The sequence below is a fragment of the Labrus bergylta genome, chromosome 17 (genome assembly GCF_963930695.1).
Source record: "Labrus bergylta chromosome 17, fLabBer1.1, whole genome shotgun sequence".
In the NCBI taxonomy this organism is placed as follows: domain Eukaryota; kingdom Metazoa; phylum Chordata; class Actinopteri; order Labriformes; family Labridae; genus Labrus; species Labrus bergylta.
In genome coordinates, this window is record NC_089211.1 from 2,029,110 (window position 1) to 2,038,751 (window position 9,642).

The following is a 9,642-nucleotide window of genomic DNA, read 5'->3' on the forward strand; positions in this document are numbered from 1 at the left end:
TCCCCTCCCCAACTGCTCTGATTTCATTCCTGCTTCATGTGTTTTGTCTTGGCAAAGATGTGAGAGATAAGAGGTGGGCATCTGTGTATGGCAGTGCCTTACCATCTGCCCACTGCCCATGGGGTCTCTGTGGACATAAGCTCACATGGGTAGAACATGGGCAGGAGGAGAGTCTCCAGTTTAGTCCAGGGGATAATATACAGGAAAAGTCTTAAGATTTTTAAGCTGGGGAAACACAATAAATGGATAAAGGATATATGGAAACTAGAGTGAGTCATTTTACAGGCGGTAATAGAAGGATTTGATTGTTGCTGTTTTAAATGCTCCATTCAAAGTTTTGAGGGCTTTAGCAAGAACAATGCAGTGAAGCGGAGGAATAAAATGTTGTTCTTTCTCTAAAATGTTTCAAGGCAAATAAATGTTTAAAAAAATACTCTGTGAACAACAATTTAGCCTCTTCATTTTTTTTGTTCTGATCTGTGCATTAAGGCAACATTCTATAGCCCATAGATGATAATAATGCAATGTACTGTGAGAAATCAAAAGCAGAGAGAATGCAAAATGCCTAGTTTGGTGGGGCACCGGATAGCCTAGCTGTTGTGTCGCGTGTCCCATGTACAGAGTCATTGTAGCAGCGACCGTGGGTTCGAAATCGACGTTGGCCCTTTGTTGCATGTCATCCCCCCACCCTCTCCACCCAATATTTCCTGTCTCAATTCAATAAAGGCCAAAGTGCCCCCAAAAATTGTCTAGTGAGTCATAAGAGATGATTGAGAGGCCTTACATTTGTATTAATGTGTGACTTGTTCTGAAGTACAAATCCTTGAAATAAATGGAGTTTAGATTCCATCCATAGCTGCGATGGCCATCATGTTAACTGGCAACAAAAACAAACAAATACAATCTGGCATTGTGTAGCTCATCATCACTATTTCTTTAACACAGAGAACCTTGCACATCCACGCGGGGTCAAAAAGTAAAGACACTAGGAATGTCTGCTCTTTGCGGGGCGATTGGAATTTACATAATGTACCATGATAAGTATCTATAAACCCAGCAGATCAATGGGGTCCAATTACAGGCCACTGGAGTTTCTTATCTGCTTCAGTTTAACTTTGTGCTGCCTGTGGTCCTCCACTTTCATTAAATCCCCAATGTGATTAGGCTGGCTGATTGGCACAAGTTGAAGATTATCACCGAATGCAATCGCTGTTTGGCTGCTTACTTTTTGTGTTCAAAGACACGAGAAAAGCATCCTCAAGGACACGTTTAATGTTGCTGGTGATGAATAGTATTTCAGTGGAGGCAATATCATTGAGCCATTATCATATTGTATCTCATTATTTCCTATATTCTGGCAATGTTAATGACTCTTTAACTTACGACCTTTGCTAAATGAGCCTATGATGAATCCATGCAAAAACAAGCACATTGGTGTGTGTTTTTTTTTTTAAATGTTTCTCCATATCATGCAGTTTTCAGGGGTCTTTGGGGAGGTCTGGGAGCTGTGGGGCTGCCTCTTTGTTAAAGTGCATTCACCTGTGAGAGAGTCAGAGTCATCCAAGGTTATATCCAGGATGTGTAAGAGGAGAAAAACAGAAATAAATACACACCTCTATAGATATTGTCTGAAATCCAGAACACAGCTTTTCTTTACCCGTCTCTCATCTACACTTTCTACTCTACAGCTTACGTATCATGTGTTTGATGTTTCCCAAGTCTGACTTCCATCTGAGCTGAATGAATAGTATGTGACGATTGAGGGGGGGGGGGGGGGGAATCCAGCCTCTCATCCTTACCCCCCACCTTATTGTTGACTTGTGGATCACAGACTCAGTGTGAGGATCTCTTTCTAGTACTGAGAGGAAGGGGAAGCGATTCCTTGCACATAGTGTTTATAGTGTCATGGTGTCACACTGGAGGTGCACAGATTAGCAAGGCGCATTTCCATGTGACTCAGCATGTTTTGGCAAATTACTCAGCATGCTCCCTTCCCCTCGACACACCCACTTTGTGGTACATCCTAACGTTTTTTTTTTTACTCGTCTGACTCGGTCCCCCCCTCTTCCCCTCATTCCTCTATTTTTGGCATTAGACATTCTGGGCACGTAGACCTCAGCACAATGTAAATTATTCAGCCTGGCTTGCCAGAGGCTGGGAGCGAATCATAAATCGCAGATGGTCTCCGGCTATTTCATACGGGTGACCGTGGTTAAACACCAATGCACAGAATCATTTTCAAAGCCACACAAATATAAGGTTTCATTACTTGTAGCTCGGTGAGAGAGCGTTTTGATTTGGGAGTTGCAATGGTATGGCCTTTTTGTTGGTTTCAAATGTGCACAGAGCGTGGTAACACGTGACATGAGCAGCACCTTTGATTCTTTTTTGTGTCGATTAAAATAGTCCAAAAAAAGTGGAGACCTTGGACTGACTTGCTTATTAAATTGTTTTCATGCTCGCTAATAATAGCAAGGTCAGCTCCGCAGGAAAAATACAGACGGACAAAATCGGCTTCCTGGGACCTCCAATATGGGAAACAAAATATGAAGAAATAATAAGTGGTTTAAATAAAGATGCAATGAGGGTATTTTCACCCTGATATCTCAATACCAAACATAACTTGGCATTTAGCTTAGATAATGTAAGGTAAAGGAACTAAGACGACTGAGAGCATATCACTTCCCCTTTTTTGTCTGACATTTCCTGACATTTTCCTCCAAAGAACACATAAACCTCATCTTCAAAGTGCACTCTTTGCTGCTATCTATTAACTGTATACCTCAGTGTTGTGAGGCACTATAATGAGGCACTTTGAGATCTCTTACTTCAGGTGAAACAGACTTTCCTTTGTGTTTTTCCAAAGTTCCTGACCCTTCAGGTGGTGCGGCTTCTTTCCCCCTCGTTCTGTGTGTGTTGACTGCTTTTTGTCAGTGTGAGGAGTGCTGTGAAAAATGGGCGAAGGAGGCCAACCTGGTGTCGGGCACAGATGCCAGGGAGGGGAGGCGCTCAGTAGGGCAGCGTCCATGTTTAGTGAGGCAGTTTGCTGTTTAATTACACACTGTGGGAGTCACCTTCCTTGGACCTCTGAGTTCATATTCTGAGGCCAAGGGCACAACACACTGGCTTCTGTGACCTAGATTTGGACGGTGTGGGAATACAGAACACAGATGTGCACACACAAACAGTTTAACATTATTTAGAGGACACTTTATTGACTCATACTCATCCCTTAGAGGATTCTCCAACCTTTTACTCAAATCTGCAATTGTTAGATCAATAATTCAACACAATCTGCACACATCATCTCTGAAGTTTTAGTAGAAGAAATAAGTCAAACGTCAAAATCTAAGACGAAAACTAGCTTAATTTTGGAATCCACCAACCCCTGAGAGACATACTGTATTTGACTTTTTAGAGGCTTAACGCTACTCGCTAATCTATTTTTAAAAAGCAAACAAAGAAAAATCTTGGTGTGTCATATCTCTAAGAAATGAACAGTTTTTTGTGTGCGTTTTAATTTATTTAGTTATTTTTGTGCTTATTTTAACCTTATTTAAATACCTTTCTTGTGTTTTTTTGATATTATAATGGTTTGGAACTTACTTGGAAATGCTGATGCTGAAGACTTTGCAGCAACATATAGTAAAAGTTGAAGAAGATATTTCAGTGTTTCTGAGTCAGTTTGTATGTATCTAGAGACATAGTCAGAATCACAAAGTTTATTGCGGTACGATCCATTACATTTTGCTTGTAAAGGCGTGCACAAACTAGGCACTATGTGAGGTGTAGGGTGCTGGTTGGGTGCAGTTAGGATAGGAGTGTTTTGGGGTGAAATATGTATAAAACCAATCAGTGTGTAAGCTTTTATTCCCTTGAAAAACCAGGTGCGTCTGACGGCAAGTGCGTTGTTATTTACATGGCAGATTTCAGTCTTTATTCATAGATCATCCGGACTCTGAAGAGCTTGTATAACTTACTAACTCTACTTACATTGTGCACCTGTAGGCATAAAACATACAAATGCCACTGAATGAAATATGTAAATTAAAGACCAACACACCCATTAGGGGGAAAGGGGGGTATTTAACATGCCAATTACACAATGTGGGAGCTGGGTGGGACAATTCAACTGTGTGGGGATTAAAAAAACAATGATACTGTTGCCAAAACGTTAGAACAGGTACTTCAACGGAATATTATACCTCGCTGTGATTTGATTTGCCACAATTACCACATGATATTTAAATGACCTCAAGTGACAGACTCGGAAACACTCGGAAATAAGTCATTTTGAACAGGCTCAGGCGGACCACTCTAATCTCTTGGCATACTGGCCACATTTAGGACTGCAAGCATGTGAAAGGATATTTTTCTAAAATACAAACCGACTACTTGTATCAGTACAAAGTCTCAAAAATGTTTTTTTTATTTCATGAGCCAGCTCAGCCGTTAAGGACTCTCAGTGGTAATCGCTGGCTTATGAGCAACTCTTATGATATTTATTTTGAATGTTGGTAAAGGAAGCAAAATTGACTTAAAGCTTAAAAAAAAAAAAAAATGTTTTGTGTTTTTTTTATTGTGGCTAGAGTCAAACACACAAGCACAGAGAGCAGAAAGATCCACAATAATCAACATTTTTAAGATCAATCTGATGAGATTGTCTATTCAGCAGTAACACGATGCTTCCCTTTCCTACTCACTCATTACTTACTCGGCATCTCAACGTCATATGTGACTCATTTGTTATAAAGTGTGATCATCCTCTTTCTAAGTACTGTTCCCTTTTTCCCATTTGTCTTCCCAGCGCATGCACACACCATCCCTGCACACGCTAATTTCCACTAATGATTAGTCAAGGATAAAGAAACGACAGGGGCTTCTCACTCAATGCTAACAAGTCGAAGGCTCTCACCCCACAAAGATTAAAGGCAGGCTCTTTTGTGCACGGTGGAGCAAAGACCAATAAATCCTCATTGATGCTCTCGCAGGGTAATTATCAGAGGGACCCGAGGCAGAGATCAAATCACTGCATGCTATTGACAGTATAGCTTGATACAAACAGGTATGTTAGATCGGGCCACCAGAGGAACCAGCGTGGGGGTTTATCACTTTGACTTATCAGCCCCTTGATCGCTTAAAAGAAAAGAAAAGAGAAACCTTACAATCCTCATCTATTCCTGTAGGGTTTTGGCGAGTCCAGTGTGGCAAATTGAATAATTGAACTCTAAAAGTGGAAGCTGGAATTGTGTGTGTGCTTACTGATCCACAGAGGATAGATTGGCTCAAAACAGAAGCTCTATAGGAAATTGCTTATAAGAACTGCATCGTGACACAGCATGCACAAATGTTTTTGCAAAAAAAATTCATTACAGGTCAACACTCATAATAAAGACATAGTTGTGCAGAATTACGGGCGCTAAGCCTGTTCTCACATGCTGCCATTGTTTGAATTTCATCCTTTCCCTATCAACTAATTGCTTTCTCTTAGAACATATGTTTTTATGCCTTGATGCAGCAATTCAGCGTGCACATAATAATCTTCCTTATTCTCCTTTAATGCCATATAGATTATTTTTAAAAACCCGGCTGGAGGGTTTTTGAATGACAGCTTTCCACACAAATCCCAGCTTGATGGGGTTTGCCCGCCGTGGAAGTGGAGGAAAAACAAGATAATCTCTGAATAGCATGAAGTATTGAGGGGTGGGAGAGGCGAGGGAAGATAAACAGCCAGAGAAAAAGAGAAGGAGAAGCTGAGAGGCAGAGACACAGAGGCAGAGAGATTCAATTCTAACCCTCTCTCTCATTCTCGGGGTGTGTGTGTTGTGTGTGTGTGTGTGTGTGTGTGTGTGTGTGTGTGTGTGTGTGTGTGTGTGTGTGTGTGTGTGTGTGTGTGTGTGTGTGTGTGTGTGTGTGTGTGTGTGTGATGTCTGCTCTGTATGCAATTCTGTGCCTCCAGTAGGACCGCTGTTTGTGTGCACACGCTGATGATTTTGACAGCCAGGCTGTATCAGCAGAAACAAGGCCCATAAATTGTGATGGTTTCAGATGCCTCGTGCAAGTATTGACTGCTAATATCTCGGCAGGGCCTCTGTGAAACAGCACACAAAGTATACAGAGAGAGAATCGGTTACCTCTTAAAGATACTGTAACCTGCAGGGTTACAGATGTCATCTGTAACCCTGCAGGAACACATTAATGATTGACACTTTTTAATGCAAAAAAAAACATTCTAACAACCTTTACACAATACGCTTTCTAAGTACAGTATTTGTTTATGCATATGTACTGTACGCCCTGATGCAAGAGATCCACTGTAATTAAATTGAGTTTTTGGCTTACACAATTTGACAGATTTTCGTCTGCGCCTTAAGTAAATATTCACTCATTCTGCACAATCACCAAGGCTCCTCTGACTCTGCAGAACAGGGGAACTTTGGGGAATGCTTAATCAAATGCATGTTTTGTAGATCCATTACACTACTTATGCAGTGTTTAAATGCAAATCACAAAAAAATCAATTAGATTTACAAGAGCAACACAACAGCTGTTTAAGGTGTGTTAGCAGTGAACCCACAAAAGTCAAACTCTAGCAAGGTGAGGATCATGTGCTTAAAGGAATTGTGTTCTAAAAATTAAGTCAAGAAAACCATAAACATGATTTTTTTTGCCCCTGAGACAACCGCAATGATTATGTCTCGGCCCAGTGCTCAATGCTCTCCTCTGAGTATTGTTTTAACATGCAGGAACCTTTTTTGTGAGGTGAGTCACTCCTTCTCAAGTGATCTAATCAGGTGTGTAAGAAAATGGAAAATGCAAACCTTCGAAAAAAAGTAATGCTATGCCCCTCTTGGGACAGTGGTTGACACATTTTTGATACAGAAATAACGCAAACACAGACTTGAGAGTCCTAATTTTGTCAAACTTTGATCAAGCTGTTGATGAATCTCGGGAGGTACGAAACCTTTGAAGATACACAACCTTCAAATACACCCATTTTTAACTTTTATTTTTTGACTGGCAGTATTTTGTTCTTTTTGACACTCAGGTAAGACAGCAAGTACAATTCAGTTCAGGTTTTCAGTTCAATCCGATCAATAAGACATCAAGGATGTTGCAGTTGTGTGGGATCGATTGAACATGAATACTTTTCATTTGGACAAGACACTGATGGTTTTATTAAATCGATCTTTTAATGAGTCCATTTTAACCATGTGTTCTATCTCATGGTATGGTAACCTTTCAGTGCACAACAAAAGCGTTCTTTCCAGTATTGTTAAAACAGCCAGTAAAATAATTGGCAGGCTGCCAAGAGCAACAGATAAAAACTTGTGTATGTTCCTCGTGCAATTAATGCTCTCAATATTGTTAAAACTAATAGTTCTCAAATGGGTTAGCCTCAGGACCCACCAACTACTACTTCATTAAAAAATTCTTATATTTTTATAATCAATCAGATTTATTTAAAGAAAAATTGTAAAGACAAAACAAATTGTAATAAAACAAAGAAAGTGAATGAAACAAACTTGTTAAAAAGCCCATCATATGATAGCATTTTTCTTCCGGGAACACATTCGAGACCCACTGAAAGCGGCTCTGCGACCCATTTTTAGGTCCCGACCCACCAGTTGAGAACCATTGGTTTAAACCATTACAGCACTTTCAAGCAGCACTATAGCACTTTATTTTTATTGCTACTGTACAATTCCAGTGACATTTTTAACGAACAGTGACATTTTTCTTTCTTGCTTGTATTCCATCAGGTTGTGTTGACTGTCATATTATGACAAGATCATATGTCTTTTTATCTGCCCACTGCTGTAAATAAAAGTGACCTTCCAGGGACATTAAAGATATGTGCTGACCTGAACTGGAACTGGAACGTAAACATAACTTCTGATATCACATTGTAAACTTATAATCGTGTCTCCTGCGCTACGCTGAAAAAAAAAATAGCCACACAAGGCATCCCTCTTTAAGTCACAGCAGATGTCTTTGCAACATTTTACCTAAATTTTACCCTCAGATCACTATATAATGAGATTTTTTTGAAGGGGCAGGGGTGGACCAGTAATCCTTCAAATTTCATGCAGCTAGTATCCAAATGGGATTAAGCAAACCTACTTTTATTGCAAAAGAATTCCATATCTGCAAGTTTAGTAATTCAAAATGATTAAGGCCATCACTTGATGTTAAGATTCCTGATCCTTATTTTGAAATTCCAACATTTATCATCTTGTCATAGGAAGCGCCAGACTCTGTCCCACTCGTTGTAATCTGCTGTTTTGCCTTTGCATGATGAGGGCAATGAGGTAATGTCTCAAACACAGTAAGTAAAATGTATCCACCTGTAAATCCAGTAAAAACCTAATCTTCAAACCCGGAGTCAGATTTAGAGGCTGTAGATCTTATGCGTGTTGTGGGGATCACGGCATTCCAAGACATCCATTAATACTCATTAATGGGATTCTCACAGGCTTAGAGCTAGAGCTGATCTCCTCTAGCTGCTGCTGCTGCTGCTTTCTGTCTGCAGCCAGCTGGGCCGACCAATGAGAGGATGATGAAGCAAGAATACTGCCAAGGTAGTTCATCAGAGGCTTGGCCGGGATCTGAAATTTGTTATTATTAGACAGAAATACATCCAGGAGTTCATTTCATCAAGTAAATTTGGAGTATTACCACTGGGCATTTTTGATTTCTTTTTGAACATTTATTCTACATAGGGACACATTGGCATAGACTACAAACGAGTTTATAGGATGTTGAAAAGTCCTCACGCCCCCCTTCCATCCTTGTTTATCTATGCATCTATCTGTCCATCGATATTCATACTGTGCTTAGCTTCTGAATATGGGATCTTCAAGCAAAATACACTTGCTGCCCTATTTGTGCGCATGGCTTCCTAAAGCTAGTCATTAATTTTCATTAAGTGCTGTCAGTAGGCACCATTAACCAGGCTAGAGAATAATCACCTCCCCAGAGTGGTGACCCGTTTATGGCACAGGTAAAGGGTTAACAGAAACAGCCCACCTTAGATGTACCAACACAACACTCACAGCACACAACACAGTAAGCAATCCATAATGAGCCACTTTGTATTTAGTAACACCAAAGGGGAGAATACTTCTCTGGGAAATGTCCAAAAAAAGAAAGAAAGTAAGATTAAACTCATATTTGTAAACCGTTTGACATGGGAAGATAAATGTTCAGAGGAGAAATTTTCTTATCAGACCAGTGCAATGTCTTGTGTATGGAATTAGGATTTCCAGTAACATCATATGCATGGGATAAATATGTCACTTTTGGAATACCCACTTCAGCATGTTGGCACATGCTAATGCTCGTATAGTCTGACCTAAATCTACTGGATAAGAGCATTATCGCCTGCGTTTCACACTACAGCTGTGATCATTGGGATAACAGTGAGTATTATGTGAGCATTTTTTTTTTTTAATCAAATACATCTTTTGGGATTAAATTTGTGTGCTGAGGGATGATTTAGAGGGGTTCATGGTGTCTGTTTTTAAATCAGCATCATATTGTTAACTTGGCTAATCCTCTGGGAAAACTACAACAACAGCATTTTCTTTCAGTATTATTTGTTACATTGCTCCTTTGAACTGTAGGTCTCCAAGTCTGTTT